Source organism: Anguilla rostrata, chromosome 2 (assembly GCF_018555375.3).
Source record: "Anguilla rostrata isolate EN2019 chromosome 2, ASM1855537v3, whole genome shotgun sequence".
In the NCBI taxonomy this organism is placed as follows: Eukaryota; Metazoa; Chordata; class Actinopteri; order Anguilliformes; family Anguillidae; genus Anguilla; species Anguilla rostrata.
The window spans coordinates 73,863,376-73,880,875 of NC_057934.1; the positions used below are offsets into that span (position 1 = coordinate 73,863,376).

The 17,500-nt window shown below is 44.6% G+C and overlaps 4 long non-coding RNA genes across 4 annotated transcripts in view; 2 read left to right on the plus strand and 2 right to left on the minus strand.

The window, feature by feature from the left end:
* The window catches only part of LOC135249128 (uncharacterized), a 138,236-nt gene that overhangs the window by 53,406 nt on the left and 67,330 nt on the right, over window positions 1-17,500 (minus strand). The window lies entirely within an intron of this gene.
* The window catches only part of LOC135249117 (uncharacterized), a 12,817-nt gene continuing 2,444 nt past the window's right edge, over window positions 7,128-17,500 (minus strand). Inside the window, exons 3-4 of the long non-coding RNA XR_010328568.1 lie at window positions 10,152-10,195; window positions 7,128-8,089 (exon numbers count right to left, since the gene is read on the minus strand). This is a non-coding gene — a long non-coding RNA (uncharacterized LOC135249117). The remainder of the gene's footprint in view (window positions 8,090-10,151; window positions 10,196-17,500) is intronic.
* LOC135249118 (uncharacterized) lies at window positions 14,147-14,805 on the plus strand. The gene is made up of 3 exons (XR_010328569.1): window positions 14,147-14,334; window positions 14,409-14,519; window positions 14,710-14,805. It is a non-coding gene; the product is annotated as an uncharacterized LOC135249118 (long non-coding RNA).
* LOC135249119 (uncharacterized) lies at window positions 14,849-15,277 on the plus strand. Its single transcript, XR_010328570.1, has 3 exons — window positions 14,849-14,922; window positions 15,046-15,162; window positions 15,210-15,277. It is a non-coding gene; the product is annotated as an uncharacterized LOC135249119 (long non-coding RNA).

The window sequence follows — 17,500 nt, forward strand, 5'->3', positions numbered from 1 at the left end:
CAGCTCTACAGTGGGAAAGAGCTATAATGAGCCAGCCTGGTTCCAGCTCTACAGAGGGAAAGAGCTATAATGAGCCAGCCTGGTTCCAGCTCTACAGAGGGAAAGAGCTATAATGAGCCAGCCTGGTTCCAGCTCTACAGTGGGAAAGGGGTATAATGAGCCAGCCTGGTTCCAGCTCTACAGTGGGAAAGGAGTATAACGAGCCATCCTGGTTCCAGCTCTACAGTGGGAAAGGGCTATAATGAGCCAGCCTGGTTCAGCTGTACAGAGGGAAAGAGCTATAATGAGCCAGCCTGGTTCAGCTCTACAGTGGGACAGGGCTATAATGAGCCAGCCTGGTTCCAGCTCTACAGTGGGAAAGGGGTATAATGAGCCAGTCTGGTTCCAGCTCTACAGTGGGAAAGGGCTATAATGAGCCAGTCTGGTTCCAGCTCTACAGTGGGAAAGGGAAATAATGAGCCAGCCTGGTTCCAGCTCTACAGTGGGAAAGGGGCATAATGAGCTAGCCTGGTTCCAGCTCTACAGTGGGAAAGGGCTATAATGAGCCAGTCTCGTTTCAGCTCTACAGTGGGAATGGGGGGTTGTTTGAAAGCTTTCCCACATAAGCAGCATTTATGTTGTATTTTTTGTTTCGTCACAGATAAATTGTGGAAGTTGATCCTCTGTGTTTCCATTATAATTTGCCTTTGAGTGCTTCAGTATCTTTTATAAATCCTCCTTCAAAACTGCATTTCCAAACAGCTTTCTGTCATATTATTCGAGTGAGATATATATATATATATATATATATATATATAGAGCTATATATACTGCATCAGTGATGGGTTTATAATTCATTCCCACTAGAGAATTTAATACGACTGAGGTTCAGAGTTGGCCACTGAAGTTCAAACTCGGATCATTTCATGTTTACATTAGCTCATTAGCTGCAGTGCTCATACAGAGCAGTTATTTTTGCATTTGTATTAACTGCTGGCTTCAGAAAAGGTTTTGCACACGACTGGTAACTGGCGTTCTGAAATGGCGTATATTAATGCTCATTGAAACATAGTTCCTGTTTTCTATTTCCCCTTCAGCAAACAGCCAGTTATCTTGGAAGAGGGGAGGGATGTCTGCTCAAATAAAGGGTTTAGGCATAATCCTGTAGCAAATCATTTCATTATGAAATCCTGCTTGGCTTTCACCTTTTGTAGATAAAGTTCATGTGGTCATGGCTCCAGAACCAGTGAAAACCTGATTTCAGCCACACCTGTTCATTTTCACAGTTTAAAGTGAGTTTGTGAGTTCACGTTCGTGACTGTTTTTCAGGTCATGATGGGTCCTGCTCTATGAACCAGTTACACACACTAAATATATATTTTTTTGAATGAGGTGAAAATGACACCATGAGCTTGTTGAATTTTGATATATCGGCTCCATGTGATGATTCTCCTAAATGGTAAGGATTTCCCTGCCGTGCCCCCCTCCACTCCCTTCTCCTCCTGGCCCTCTATTTTGAAAATACTTTAAAACGTATAACACAAAAAAAATGAAAGCTTTCTTTTTTATCAGTGATAAAGAGGCTTGATGGCATTAGTACAGCAGATCACCCATAATGAGGAGAAGGTCTGAGCAGAGATTCTGTATGGAATGCACAGTACAATCACCTGACCAGGCATCGTCATAGCAACCCAGGTACATGGCCGATGATCCAGACACTGTACCTTGACAACAATAAATCACTTCATTTTTATTCCTTGACCTGTTTGGAGCATTTATTTGTGGTGACACTGCAGTGTACTGTGAAGTGCATGTTTGATTGCTGCCACATGTACGGTCTGGCTCAGTGTGTTTTTGTTTGTGACTTAGATCTGGGTCTGGCTACAATACCTCTGTTTTCTACGGAGGGATTTTCATTGTCCCCTTCTTACCCAGATGAGCAGCGAAGTCTCATTCTTACATGCCTAAAACCTTTATAAATGTATCTTATCTTTAAAAAAAAAATACTCCTTCAACACTCCACCCCACCGCTGGTACATATGCATTCCCACCAATATTGAGTACATGGTTTCGGGCTTGCTGTGAGATAGCGTTGTTATGACACATCTGACATAACACCCGGCATAAGAAGGCTCAGTATGGCTGGGCTGTCATAACACTGATTCAACATGACATTTGAAAATGACTGCCAGTTATTTTCTGAAAGCTATGTCACTATGTGGCAGCTTCCCAAATAGTGATAATTCAGGTCAGAACACCTTGCCATTTATTTATATTCATGTATACAGTATGTAGGCTTGGATAAGTGCTTGATAGATGAATTATGAATGTTAATTTGTGGTGAAACATACCTTACCCACTAGAAGAACCATCTGAAATTCATCCCTGCAATGGTTCCATTAGACATACAGTTGGACGTGTTCTAGTGAAGAAAAGCACTTAAGTGAAGTGATCCCTAAATAAAACACAATGCCCAATCTCTTCCTAAAAACATAACTGATATTTCGGTAAAACACAATTGCAGATTTCTTAGTAAAGTGCAGTGACTGATCTCTTGTAATAAAAACACAGCGGCTGGTCACTCAGTTAAGACACTAATGCATTGCTCAATAAAAACACAGTGAAAATGTATTTTAATCTCTTTATTTGTTCTTTTACACATAGGCAATTTAGTGCTTCTTCTACAGGCAGATTACACAGGGAGGAGCAGAGCAAACAGGGAAAACTGTAGAAAAGTTTTAGGAAATCTTCAGAAGGGTCTACATAAGCTGTAGATCACTTTTATAAACTCAGACATCACAGAACTGTCAAAACTCCTGGGGCCTCATTTATAAATAAATAAAAATATTGGATTCAAACTCAAAATCATACTATGCAGGATTTCTTGACCTGTGTTTTCAATCAAAGAACTCTCCTCTTCTGTCTTCAACCCCACCAATTCACGTTGAGTAAGTTACCCCACCTAAGGTAACCAGCTGGACAGCTAGAGGTAACATTAGTTCCATGAAATTAGCAACAGTAAGGCTGATTCAATTATAGCTTAATTAATTCCATTATGTTGAATGTAATAGTGGTTTTATTGGGTTTTGGCCTTGCATTTGTTCATTATAAATGTCATGTATCTGTTATCCTTCAATTCGTGTAGAGATTCCATATTGTTGACTGTCATTGTTTGTTCTATGATTCTTCTTAGCTAGCTCGCACCCACCCCTCCCCACACAGAAAACAGCACCACGCCCAGAAACGTCCCAAACACATTTTAGAATAACAAATACAGGTAAAGGTGTACAAATTTGGCAAAGGTGGATAAAGAGATTACATCATACATAAGCCTTAGCATGGTTATTTTTATAATATTTTCAAGGTAAAATCCTGCATAGTATGCCTTAAATGTTATTGTAAGATTGCTTACACTGAAGCACACTTTATGAGACATCTTATCATGTCTTAAATGGTCCACCTGAGATCAATCATGATCGTTCCATACCTAAAACTGATTATCAATCAAATATTAAAAGCGCGAACACAGCCCACTTTGGGGATTCACACACAGGCCTTAAATGGGCAGTACCTCTACACAACCAGCAGGTAAATAACTACTGTAAACTTTATGTATAAATACAATCATATCCATGTCAAAGTGAGATTTTATTAATAACTAAGTGATGGTTTTCTGAGTAAGCCAGTATTTGAGATATATTTGTATGGTATGGTAATGATACTGCCATTTTATAAATAAGGCCCCGCACGTCTGTCAGTCCTGCCTCCTCCGCCCAGTCAGGTGATGCTAAGAGTGCAGGTACCTGTCTGCTATCCACCGGTTCCTCACAGAACACAGAATTCATACTGTGCCCTTATTGGCTGTTAGGCCACTCCTGATTTGACGTCAGGCCTAAGTGTCACACGAGTGGCATCCATCACTTCTGGTTTGTGGCATCCATCCATCCTGCATCCATTTCCTGTGTCTTTAATGCAGATGTGCCTGTATAGACAGGCCTGTGTAGAGGGAGATGGCCAGTTTGCTCTTATTTATAATAAGAGCAAATATTTATTATATTTTATTATAATATAATAAATCTGCAGCTGACTTTTAAGGCAGTGAAAATGAAGAGGGAAAAGTGATGTGGCGACTCCTGATATGAGCTCAGCCAGCCTCAGAGAAGGGCCTGCAGGAGCATACATACCTGGGCTTAAACCCTTACTACCGTAAATCACATCACAGCCACATTCACATCTGCGCTTATATTCCAAACACATCGGTTAATACTAACTTTATCTAAATAGTGCTTTATACACAATGAACTCAAAAATCTTTCCAAAACAAAAACACTGGGCTGAATAATCGCTAGACTGTGAGCAGGTGAGAGGCCTGGTTTGGCTTGACTGGTCTTTTCCCCTCATACACTAGTTCACTGACCAGATACTCTTGCCAAGAGTAACTTACAATGCGTAATTCCAGGCACAAAGCCAGGCCTTTAACAAAGCAACTCAGGTGAGGTACCTGGGATTTGAACTTGCAACCTCACAGTTAGAAACCGAGCTCTCTAACCACTATACAACACTGCCAGTAAACTGCTGTAGGTTTTATATGGAGGGTGGCATCCATGGCTGCTGTGATCGTGAATGCTTATGCTTATAAAGTTCTTATGTAGCTTTATGAGGCTTTATAGACGGACAGTATATGTTTAAAAACAGCCTTGACTATTTGTGAGATTTCTGTATTCTAGCATTTACACTTGTATGTGTTCTAAAAGAAAACGTTTGAGCTGCCCTACTGTATATACAGCATTATACTCATTTTATCAGTGGCAATCTTACACATTTGTAAATGATAAAGTAGTTAATGTCAGATTTTACAAACCCATTTTTTTTACATTCCATTAACATTTTACAGAAAACATGACGACACACTGAACACACCAACTGTACCATGATTTGGAACAGCAAATAAATCTTGTTATACATATGGTGCCTTCAGAACATTTTCACCCCCACTGATTATTTCTCTTTTTTTTTTGCGAAGTCAAATTCAAATGTATTTAAATGTGATTTTTTAATACTCTTATATAAGTTACTAATGTGAATATAAATGTATTTAGATGACTTCAGAATTATATTTAAAATCCCTTATAAGTTTTCACCCCTTGGTGTTTTCCATTCTTAAGAGATGAGACTGGTTGCATTAATGAGGTCCAGCTCTGCTGATTTCAGATCCATATGTTAAATTTCATTATTATTTAGTTACATGATAATTGCATGGTTATTCTGAATAAAATGTATTTTTGCATAATAAATGTGTTGAGTTACGTGTGTGCAGCAGGACTAAATGAGAGCAGTCAATGGGGAGTGAAGGCTTTCTGCAGGCACTTTGAGATGCACATTAAAGCACATTGACTGTAATCTATGCTTATTGCTTGCTTGTCTTACTGCTATTAAACATTTATTCTACAACTGCTCACACCCCAAATGTGTCAAACTGTGGACAAAGGCACAGTTCCTAAGCACATGCTTGTTTAAAGGCAGCCCAGCACCCAGGGTAAAGGGGCAGTAGCTCTGCAGCTTGGGGTAAAGGGGCATTAGCTCTGCAGCTTGGGGTAAAGGGGCATTAGCTCTGCAGCTTGGGGTAAAGGGGCATTAGCTCTGCAGCTTGGGGTAAAGGGGCATTAGCTCTGCAGCTTGGGGTAAAGGGGCATTAGCTCTGCAGCTTGGGGTAAAGGGGCATAGCTCTGCAGCTTGGGGTAAAGGGGCATTAGCTCTGCAGCTTGGGGTAAAGGGGCATAGCTCTGCAGCTTGGGGTAAAGGGGCATTAGCTCTGCAGCTTGGGGTAAAGGGGCATTAGCTCTGCAGCTTGGGGTAAAGGGGCATTAGCTCTGCAGCTTGGGGTAAAGGGCATAGCTCTGCAGCTTGGGGTAAAGGGGCATTAGCTCTGCAGCTTGGGGTAAAGGGGCATTAGCTCTGCAGCTTGGGGTAAAGGGGCATTAGCTCTGCAGCTTGGGGTAAAGGGGCATTAGCTCTGCAGCTTGGGGTAAAGGGGCATTAGCTCTGCAGCTTGGGGTAAGGCATACTCTGCAGCTTGGGGTAAAGGGGCATTAGCTCTGCAGCTTGGGGTAAAGGGGCATTAGCTCTGCAGCTTGGGGTAAAGGGGCATTAGCTCTGCAGCTTGGGGTAAAGGGGCATTAGCTCTGCAGCTTGGGGTAAAGGGGCATTAGCTCTGCAGCTTGGGGTAAAGGGGCATTAGCTCTGCAGCTTGGAAGGGCATATTACTGGGTGGCATTAGCTCTGCAGCTTGGGGTAAAGGGGCATTAGCTCTGCAGCTTGGGGTAAAGGGGCAGTAGCTCTGCAGCTTGGGGTAAAGGGCATTAGCTCTGCAGCTTGGGGTAAAGGGGCATTAGCTCTGCAGCTTGGGGTAAAGGGGCAGTAGCTCTGCAGCTTGGGGTAAAGGGCATTAGCTCTGCAGCTTGGGGTAAAGGGGCATTAGCTCTGCAGCTTGGGTAAAGGGGCATTAGCTCTGCAGCTTGGGGTAAAGGGCATTAGCTCTGCAGCTTGGGGTAAAGGGGCATAGCTCTGCAGCTTGGGGTAAAGGGGCATTAGCTCTGCAGCTTGGGGTAAAGGGGCAGTAGCTCTGCAGCTTGGGGTAAAGGGGCATTAGCTCTGCAGCTTGGGGTAAAGGGGCAGTAGCTCTGCAGCTTGGGGTAAAGGGGCAGTAGCTCTGCAGCTTGGGGTAAAGGGGGCATTAGCTCTGCAGCTTGGGGTAAAGGGGCAGTAGCTCTGCAGCTTGGGGTAAAGGGGCATTAGCTCTGCAGCTTGGGGTAAAGGGGCAGTAGCTCTGCAGCTTGGGGTAAAGGGGCATTAGCTCTGCAGCTTGGGGTAAAGGGGCATTAGCTCTGCAGCTTGGGGTAAAGGGGCATTAGCTCTGCAGCTTGGGGTAAAGGGGCATTAGCTCTGCAGCTTGGGGTAAAGGGGCATTAGCTCTGCAGCTTGGGGTAAAGGGGCAGTAGCTCTGCAGCTTGGGGTAAAGGGGCAGTAGCTCTGCAGCTTGGGGTAAAGGGGCATTAGCTCTGCAGCTTGGGGTAAAGGGGCAGTAGCTCTGCAGCTTGGGGTAAAGGGGCATTAGCTCTGCAGCTTGGGGTAAAGGGGCATTAGCTCTGCAGCTTGGGGTAAAGGGGCATTAGCTCTGCAGCTTGGGGTAAAGGGGCAGTAGCTCTGCAGCTTGGGGTAAAGGGGCATTAGATCTGCAGCTTGGGGTAAAGGGGCAGTATATGCCAATCCCATAACTGAGCACATCATAGTTGCACTGAGATGGAGTTACTGCCACAGGAAATTACATCATTAATGTTTTTTTTAAAGTATTGCCTTAATGTCAGGCAGTCCCACCCACTGGTAGAAACTGCTGCTAGTCTGCTCTCAGCAAGGCTATGGTCTCATTCACTATAAACTAGGGCTGAATGTTTAGCTACATTAAAGTACAGCATTTACTGCAAACGTTATATTCACATATCAGCATGTGCTGATCCTATCAGTGACCACACAGAACAAAGGGAAGCAGGGAGAAGGAGGCGCAGGGAAAAGGAGGGGCACAGAGGTGCAGTTCAGAGAGAAGGAGGGACAGGGAAAAGGAGGTGCACAGAGGTGCAGTTCAGAGAGAAGGAGGCGCAGGGAAAAGGAGGGGCACAGAGGTGCAGTTCAGAGAGAAGGAGGCACAGGGAAAAGGAGGTGCACAGAGGTGCAGTTCAGAGAGAAGGAGGGACAGGGAAAAGGAGGTGCATAGAGGTGCAGTTCAGAAATAAGGAGGGACAGGGAAAAGGAGGGGGGCAGAGGTGCAGTTCAGAGAGAAGGAGGCACAGGAAGAAGGGGGAGGGAAATGAGGCACAAGGAGTTGTAGGGAAAAGGGGGAGCATGGGAAAGGAGGTACAGGGAGGAGGCTTGGGGCAAAAGAGACTCAGGGAGGAGGAGGGCAGAGAGATGGAGGTGCAGGGAGAGGAACAGGTAAGTGTATAGGAGAGATGTCTGGGCATGGCTGGTCCACAGGGTGGGTATACCCCATGAGCTGGAGGAGCAGGGTGAGGCTCTGATGCAGGAGGGGGCAGAATGGTTCGCTGCACTGCCCTTGCTTTGGGGGAAGGGTGCCACAGAAAGAAAGAACAGCAAAGATTAATACCCAACTCTTCTCCTCCCTGCCCCACCCCACTCTGCCCTGTCCCAGCCCACTGTTGCATCCCTATCTGCCCTGTCCCACCCCACTGTCGCACCCCTATCTGCCCTGTCCCACCCCACTCTGCCCTGTCCAACCCCACTGTCCCACCCCTATCTGCCCTGTCCCACCCCCATCTGCCCTGTCCCACCCCTATCTGCCCTGCCCACCCCCTGTCCCACACCTATCTGCCCTGTCCCACCCCACTGTCGCACCCCTATCTGCCCTGTCCCACCCCACTCTGCCGCCACCCCACTGTCCCACCTATCTGCCTCCACCACTCTGCCCTGTCCAACCCACTGTCCCACCATCTGCCCTGTCCCACCCCACTGTCCCACCCCTATCTGCCCTGTCCCACCCCCATCTGCCCTGTCCCACCCCACTGTCCCACACCTATCTGCCCTGTCCCACCCCTATCTATCCTGCCTCACCCCACTCTGCCCTGTTCCACACCACTGTCCCACCCCTATCTTCCCTGTCCCACTCCACTTTCCCACCCCTATCTGCCCTGTCCAACCCCACTGTCCCACCCCACTCTGCCCTGTACCACTGTGCCCTGCCACAGCTCATGAGAGTGTCTGAATCACAGTGTGCCATGCGCCACTATTAAACTGTCTTACTGTGCTGTATGACTGTGCTGCATGTCTCAATGACTGTGCTGTGTATATATTTGTATAATGCTGAAGTGGCTGTCTTTTTCGACCTGTATGACTGTGCTTTGTAAATGTGCTGTATAATCATGCTCTTTGCTTTGCCTGCATAACTGTGCTGTAAGCCTGTCTATATGACTGTACTGTATAAACATGCTGTATGACTGTACTGTATGACTGTGCTGTATAAACATGCTATATATCTGCGCCGTATGGCTGTTCTGTACGACTATGCTGTATAACTGTGTTGTATGACTGCACTGCATAAACATACTGCGTGACCGTGCTGTATAACTGTGCTATGAGACTGCACTGCATGAACATACTGTGTGACTGTGCTGTATAACTGTGCTGTGAGACTGCACTGTATAAACATACTGTGTGACCGTGCTGTATAACTGTGCTGTGAGACCGAGCTGTATAACTGTGCTGTGAGACTGCACTGCATGAACATACTGTGTGACTGTGCTGTATAACTGTGCTGTGAGACTGCACTGTATAAACATACTGTGTGACTGTGCTGTATAACTGTGCTGTGAGACTGCACTGTATAAACATACTGTGTGACTGTGCTGTATAACTGTGCTGTATGACTGCACTGTATAAACATACTGTGTGACTGTGCTGTATAACTGTGCTGTATGACTGCACTGTATAAACATACTGTGTGACTGTGCTGTATAACTGTGCTGTATGACTGCACTGTATAAACATACTGTGTGACTGTGCTGTATAACTGTGCTGTGAGACTGCACTGTATAAACATACTGTGTGACTGTGCTGTATAACTGTGCTGTATGACTGCACTGTATAAACATACTGTGTGACTGTGCTGTATAACTGTGTTGTATGACTGGACTATATAAACATACTATGTGACTGTGTATAACTGCTGTATGACTGTTCTGCATGACCACGCTGTATTAACATGCTGTGAGACTGTGCTGTATTACTGTGCTGTGAGACTGTGTTGTATGACTGTGCTGTATAAAAATTTTGTATGACTGTGCTGTATGACCGTGCTGTGAGACTGTGTTATATGACTGTGCTGTATAAACATTTTGTATGACTGTGCTGTATGATGACGTTGAATGACTGTGCTGTGAGACTGGGTTGCATGTGCTGTATAATCATGCTGTATGCTTGGCCTGCATAACTGTGCTGTAAGCCTGTCTATATGACTGTGCTGTATAAACATGCTGTATGACTGTACTGTGTGACGATGTTGAATGACTGTGCTGAGAGCAGGGAGAAAAAAGGGTAATAGCAGGAGCATTGCAGAGACTGTCTGATTGGCTGACTGAATGGCGGCGAGGGTGTTTGTCACTTACGGCAGGTCCTGGAAGCTCAGAAGCGGGCAAAGTCTGGACCCACACTGCAAAACAAAGACAGCCCTGACATTTAAAATTCAGTAATCATACACATGACACACCTGTCTCAGTGACCATACGCATGACACACCTGTCTCAGTGATTATACGCATGACACACCTGTCTCAGTGATCATACACATGACACACCTGTCTCAGTGATCATACGCATGACACACCTGTCTCAGTGATCATACACATGACACATCTGTCTCAGTGATCATACACATGACACACGCATGACACACCTGTCTCAGTGACCATATGAAATAAAAACTTGGCTCAGTGTTTATCAGAATAACACACCTAAGAGCTGTTAGGGTCTGTAAGACACAGTCAGGGTGTGTAAGACAATCAGGGTGCGTACGACACAGTCAGGGTGTGTAGGACACAGTTAGGGAGTGTAAGACACAGTCAGGGTGTGTAGGACACAGTCAGGGATTGTAAGAAACAGTCAGGGTGCCTAAGACACAGTCAGGGAGTGTAAGAAACAGTCAGGGTGCGTAAGACAGAGTCAGGGAGTGTAGGACACAGTCAGGGTGTGTGGGACAGAGTCAGTGTGTGTAGAACACAGTCAGTGTGTGTGGGACACAGTCAGGGTGTGTAGAACACAGTCAGTGTGTGTGGGACACAGTCAGGGTGCGTAAGACACAGTCAGGGTGTGTAGGACACAGTCAGGGTGTGTGGGACACAGTCAGGGTGTGTAGAACACAGTAAGGGTGTGTAGGATACAGTCAGGGTGTGTAGGACACAGTCAGGGTGTGTAAGACACAGTCAGGGTGTGTAAGACACAGTCAGGGTGTGTAGAACACAGTCAGGGTGTGTGGGACAGAGTCAGTGTGTGTAGAACACAGTCAGTGTGTGTGGGACACAGTCAGGGTGTGTAGAACACAGTCAGTGTGTGTGGGATACAGTCAGGGTGTGTAGGACACAGTCAGGGTGCATAAGACACAGTCAGGGTGTGTAGGACACAGTCAGTGTGCGTAAGACACAGTCAGGGTGTGTAGGACACAGTCAGGGTGTGTGGGATAGAGTCAGTGTGTGTAGAACACAGTCAGTGTGTGTGGGACACAGTCAGGGTGTGTAGAACACAGTCAGTGTGTGTGGGACACAGTCAGGGTGTGTAAGACACAGTCAGTGTTGCCCTTAAATGTTTCACAGCTCAGTTTAACCAGTTTGCAGATCGCTTGTATTTTGTATTTTATATGGACATTCAGTCCGGAATAAAGATTGATTGATTGATTGTAGCAAACCGTTTCCTGATATGAGAATATTTTCAGTATGAATAAGTGTATCAGTATAATACACAAAGTTTTTTTGCCACAGAGTGCTAAGAATCACAGTGATCAAGTTATGACAAATTAAGCATCATTTATATCATATATCATTTTGTGTATCAAAAGAACACATAAAAAGTTTATTGATTTTGTAATAGTCTCAACGGGCATTGCTAGGGTCTTATACCATGGATAATATCCCAGATTTTATTTGTGACAGTCAACAGAACAAAGTTGGTGGCAATTGGTAGCTACTTTCCAGCTATACTTTTGGGCTCTCTGTGGGTATTTGCTGGAATTTGTATCCACCAATCACTATTTGCGTTATTCAATTGCTTGTTAATAATGTACTGTATGATTGGTGGAGTTCCCCTCTGTTATCACATTAAACCTCCACATGGCAGCAGCATGTCATAGCATACCAGCAGCAGTGTACTGTATCTGGTGTTCGATATTTCAACAAAAGCATACTGAGTGTTTGTTAAAATGTATAGAAGTGTTTTCAAGCTACACACTATTTGTTTAAACCTTAGGCAGTGTTGTATGTAATATTTTAGAACCTCTAAGGTTGTAATCAGAGGTTGGAATTACATGCTTTATGGAATGTGCTCTTTTCAAGCACTGAATCTGAAAGTCATGCACATAATTCTCCCAAATTTTACCTGGTTAAATAAAAGTAAAATAAAATGAAAGACATTTAGGGTTTTGTTACTGCTATTATGTAACATCTGACATCAATATAGAGAAATAATATAGTGACATTGGATGAATCAACCTACAAATGCAAAGAAATGTGATAAAAAGTGTTGATCACTACTGCATTTGGAAAAATGTAAACACACTTTTTCAGTGTTTGGGTGTTTGTTTCATACCTGCTCACTGACCAAACAACCCAACAGAACAGCAGTGTCGTATAATGGCTAAGGAGTTGGTCTTGTAACCTAAAGGTCGCAGGTTCGATTTCCCGGCTGGATACTGCCATTGTACCCTTGAGCAAGGTACTTAATCTGCATTGCTCCAGTATATATTCAGCTGTATAAATGGATAAGACAGTCTGCTCTTAAATGCCTGTAATGTAACAAAACCAAACTTGCTTATGGTTCACAGGTTTTGCCATTAAGAAAATATCGTATCTTTCTAGTGAAAATGAAATTGATTAAATTGAGTGCATCTGTTCTAGTACTGAAATCCAAATGCAATAAACAATGTGAATGTTTGGGACGTATAATCAAATGCATTTAACTATGTAAATCTCTGCGACTAATTCATGGTATAATAATCTAAACCCCTTAAACAAACAATGTTCGTGGTTTTAAACTCAGGTTATATTTAAACATCAGGCTACACTTGTATAAAACATAAACATTGGGTTTGACCTAGTTTAGAGGAGTTGTATTAGGAATATATTGCGGTGTTAAACTGGACTTAACATGCTGTTTATGGTTGTATGTAAGTACTAAGCTGGACTTAACATGCTGTTTATGGTTGTATGTAAGTACTAAGCTGGACTTAACATGCAGTTTAAAGTTGTACGTAAGTACTAAGCTGGACTTAACATGCTGTTTATGGTTGTATGTAAGTACTAAGCTGGACTTAACATGCAGTTTAAAGTTGTACGTAAGTACTAAGCTGGACTTAACATGCTGTTTAAAGTTGTATGTAAGCACTAAGCTGGACTTAACATGCTGTTTAAAGTTGTGACCTGCACACATTTGAGAAATAAGTGGCCGGTTTGTTCACTACAGTCTGACCAATCAGAAACAACTCATTTGACTTCAGCACAGTACCACCATTTTGTTGCAGTGGAAAGATAGATGAGGGTCCACTGAGAGCATTGCATTGTGGGAATGGAGAGGGGAATAGCTGAGGACCGAACCACAAAAACAGTTCTTATCTCCAAATTCAAATGTCTCTGTTTTATTTAAGTATTTTCTTCAACATTCATTTATTGAAATATTTCCTTTACAAACAGTGCCAGAAGACAAAAAACAAACAAACAAACAAAAAAACACACAAAAAAAAAATGTTTTCTTTTTCAGATGGTGTAGCAGCTAAGTTTGAAAAATGAAGTGAAGTTGGACTCTGGGGCACACATGGGGGTGCAGTTTGGTCTCTGGAGCACACACATGGGAGTGCAGGTTGGTATCTGGAGCACACACATGGGAGTGCAGGTTGGTTTCTGGAGCACAAACATGGGAGTGCAGGTTGATTTCTGGAGCACACACATGGGAGTGCAGGTTGGTCTCTGGAGCACACACATGGGAGTGCAGGTTGGTATCTGGAGCACAAACATGGAAGTGCAGGTTGGTATCTGGAGCACAAACATGGGAGTGCAGGTTGGTTTCTGGAGCACACACATGGGAGTGCAGGTTGGACTCTGGAGCACACACATGGGAGTGCAGGTTGGACTCTGGAGCAGAAATATGGGGGCTGGTGTACAGGTAATGATAGCCATGGCTTCTCTCCTGTTCTTATTGCTCTTTGACTGATGCAACTTCTAAAGGAAGTGAAACATCTTTCTCCAGATGTTTTCCTTATTTGGCCATTTGGAAGTCACAATCTCCTGAGCAACCAGAGCTGCCCAATCACAGACCAGTGAACTGACCTGCCAAGAGGTGACTGGCTTTGAATGAATGAGATGATGCAGCACCCTTCAGTAACACTGATCCTATGGGCTCCAGTCCGAATAGATGGAATAGCCTGTCCAGGTACGTACAACACATGGACTGAACATGTTTAGAGCACATGTACTCAACGCACTGTTTGATCATGTGTTAAGCAGAGGCCCTGGCTTCTTGGGTTCTTTGGGGACACCTCAGAGGATGTGACTGTGATAGTCCTTGTGACTGTGAGTAGCAGGGAGTTTAGGTCCCTGTTTCCTGTGACTGTGAGTAGCAGGGAGTTTAGGTGCCTGTTTCCTTTGACTGTAGCAGGGAGTTTAGGTCCCTGTTTCCTGTGACTGTAGCAGGGAGTTTAGATCCCTGTTTCCTGTGACTGTGACTGTAGCAGTGAGTTTAGGTGCCTGTCTCCTGTGACTGTGACTGTAGCAGTAAGTTTAGTGCCTGTCTCCTGTTTCCTGTGGCTCTGACTGTAGTAGGGAGATTAGATCCCTGTTTCCTGTGACTCTGACTGTGACTGTAGCAGGGAATTTAAATCCCTGTTTCCTGTGACTGTGACTGTGACTGTGAGTAGCAGGGAGTTTAGGTGCCTGTTTCCTGTGACTGTGAGTAGCAGGGAGTTTAGGTGCCTGTCTCCTGTGACTGTGACTGTAGCAGTAAGTTTAGTGCCTGTCTCCTGTTTCCTGTGACTCTGACTGTAGTAGGGAGATTAGATCCCTGTTTCCTGTGACTCTGACTGTGACTGTAGCAGGGAATTTAAATCCCTGTTTCCTGTGACTGTGAGTAGCAGGGAGTTTAGGTGCCTGTTTCCTGTGACTGTGAGTAGCAGGGAGTTTAGGTCCCTGTTTCCTGTGACTGTGACTGTAACAGTGAGTTTAGGTGCCTGTTTCCTTTGACTGTGACTGTAGCAGGGAGTTCAGGTCCCTGTTTCCTGTGACTGTGACTGTAGCAGGGAGTTCAGGTCCCTGTTTCCTGTGACTGTAGCAGGGAGTTTAGATCCCTGTTTCCTATGACTGTGACTGTAGCAGTGAGTTTAGGTCCCTGTCTCCTGTGACTGTGACTGTAGCAGTGAGTTTAGGTCCCTGCCTTCTGTGACTGTGACTGTGACTGTAACAGGGAGTTTAGGTGCCTGTCTCCTGTGACTGTAGCAGGGAGTTTAGGTCCCTGTCTCCTGTTACTGTGACTGTAGCAGGGAGTTTAGGTCCCTGTTTCTTGTGACTGTGACTGTGACTGTAACAGTGAGTTTAGGTGCCTGTCTCCTGTGACTGTGACTGTAACAGTGAGTTTAGGTCCCTGTCTCCTGTGACTGTGACTGTAGCAGGGAGTTTAGGTGCCTGCCTTCTGTGACTGTAACTGTAGCAGGGAGTCCAGGTCCTTGTGACTGACTGTGACTGTGCCTGTAGGAGGGAGTTAAAGTCCCAGTGTTACATATTGGGGTCCTTAAATGTGCCTGCCAGAAAAGGTACCAATATCAGACACATCTGTAAAATGACAGGGTTAAAACAGAAATAAAATGACTGACAGGGTTTCTGGTGCTTTCTCTCACTGAGTTGAGGTAAGGACTCTCTCTGCATGCCTCACATCATTTAGCAGTCTTGTGTTATTACATTTTTTATGAACATTTCATGGCTGCACACAAAACAGAAAACAATTTAGTTTTAATAATTTCATAAAACTTGGATAAATAATTCAACCATAACAGTTTTTGTGTACAGAATGCAGTAGGCAATGATTAAATGTTTTAGAAATGGTAATCTCCCTTCAGGAATTATTACGATTATTATTGACAATTGAAAACAGGTTCCACACTGTTCTTGTGAAACAGTCAACAGGGGATGCAGTGGCATGACTCCACACACCCTCATACAAACACATCCAGCTCATCGGTGAATCCCAGTGGCCATATTCAGTATTACAGTATGTCCGTTCAGTCACAGCACCAGTAGGCTTTCCGTCCTGTTTGGTGTACAGGAGGAAAGGGTTTCTAAAAGTCCAGGTACATGAAATAGGCAGGCGACAGGATCATCCCTCCAGGACATGGGCTCCCAGGTTACCACGGGCTGCGATTCCCAGGAACGGCATTCCACTGGTCAACCGGGAGCACCCGGAAACAGATGGGGATGGGGCGGGGGGGTGTGAGGGAGGGGTTGCAGAAAGATGAGTGATTGTGTGGCGATCTGGGGCAGGGGTGCTGCCTGTCTGTGTGTCTGTCCTCACACAGTAGAGATCAGTTTGCCATCAGAACTGCGGAACAAAGAGAGGAAAAGGATTCCAGGACGCACTGTGAACACACTCAGAAACACAGCAACACACTGTGAACACACTCAGAAACACAGCAACACACTGTGAACACACTGAAAAACAACGCACTGTGAACACACTCAGAAACACAGCAACACACTGTGAACACACTCAGGAACACAGCAACGCACTGTGAACACACTGAAAAACAATGCACTGTGAACACACTCAGAAACATAGCAAAGCACTGTGAACACACTCAGAAACACAGCAACGCACTGTGAACACACTCAGAAACACAGCAACACACTCAGAAACACAGCATCGCACCGTGAACACACTCAGAAACACAGCAACGCACTGTGAACACATTGAAAAACACAGCAACACGCTGTGAACACACTCAGAAACACAGCAACGCACTGTGAACACACTGAAAAACACAACAACGCACTGTGAACACACTGAAAAACACAGAAACGCACTGTGAACCCACTGAAAAACACAGCAACGCACTGTGAACACACTGAAAAACACAGCAACGCTCTGTGAACACACTGAAAAACACAGCAACGCACTGTGAACACACTGGAAAACAACAATGCACTGTGAACACACTGAAAAACACAACAATGCAATGTGAACACAATCAGAAACACTGACTGGCATTGGTGTTGACATGGGTGTTTGGTTCACATGCTAATGCTGTTTCAGTTGCTAATGCTGTTTGAGTTGCTAATTGTTTTCGGATTCTCATGCTGTTTCAAATAATAATGCTGTTTCAGATACAAATGCCGGTTCAGATATTAATACTATTTCAGAAGCCATTTCAGACACTAATGCTGTTTCAGATGCTAATGCTGTTTCAGACACTAATGCTGTTGCAGATGCTAATGCTGTTTCAGATGCTAATGATGTTTCAGGCGCTACTGCTGTTTCAGATGCTAATATTGTTTGGATGCTAATGCAGTTTTATATGCTAATGGGGTTGCAGACAAGGAAAACATCCTGGTCATAACCCACAAATAAGGCAAAGAGGTTTATAAGAGTAACCCCACACTACAGTGTGTAAACCTTTATAACTCCACAGACTCACAGCGACAGACCATCAACAGGGACAAACAGCCACAATACAGTAAGTGATGTCATCAGAGTAAAACTGGTTAAGCGAAAGA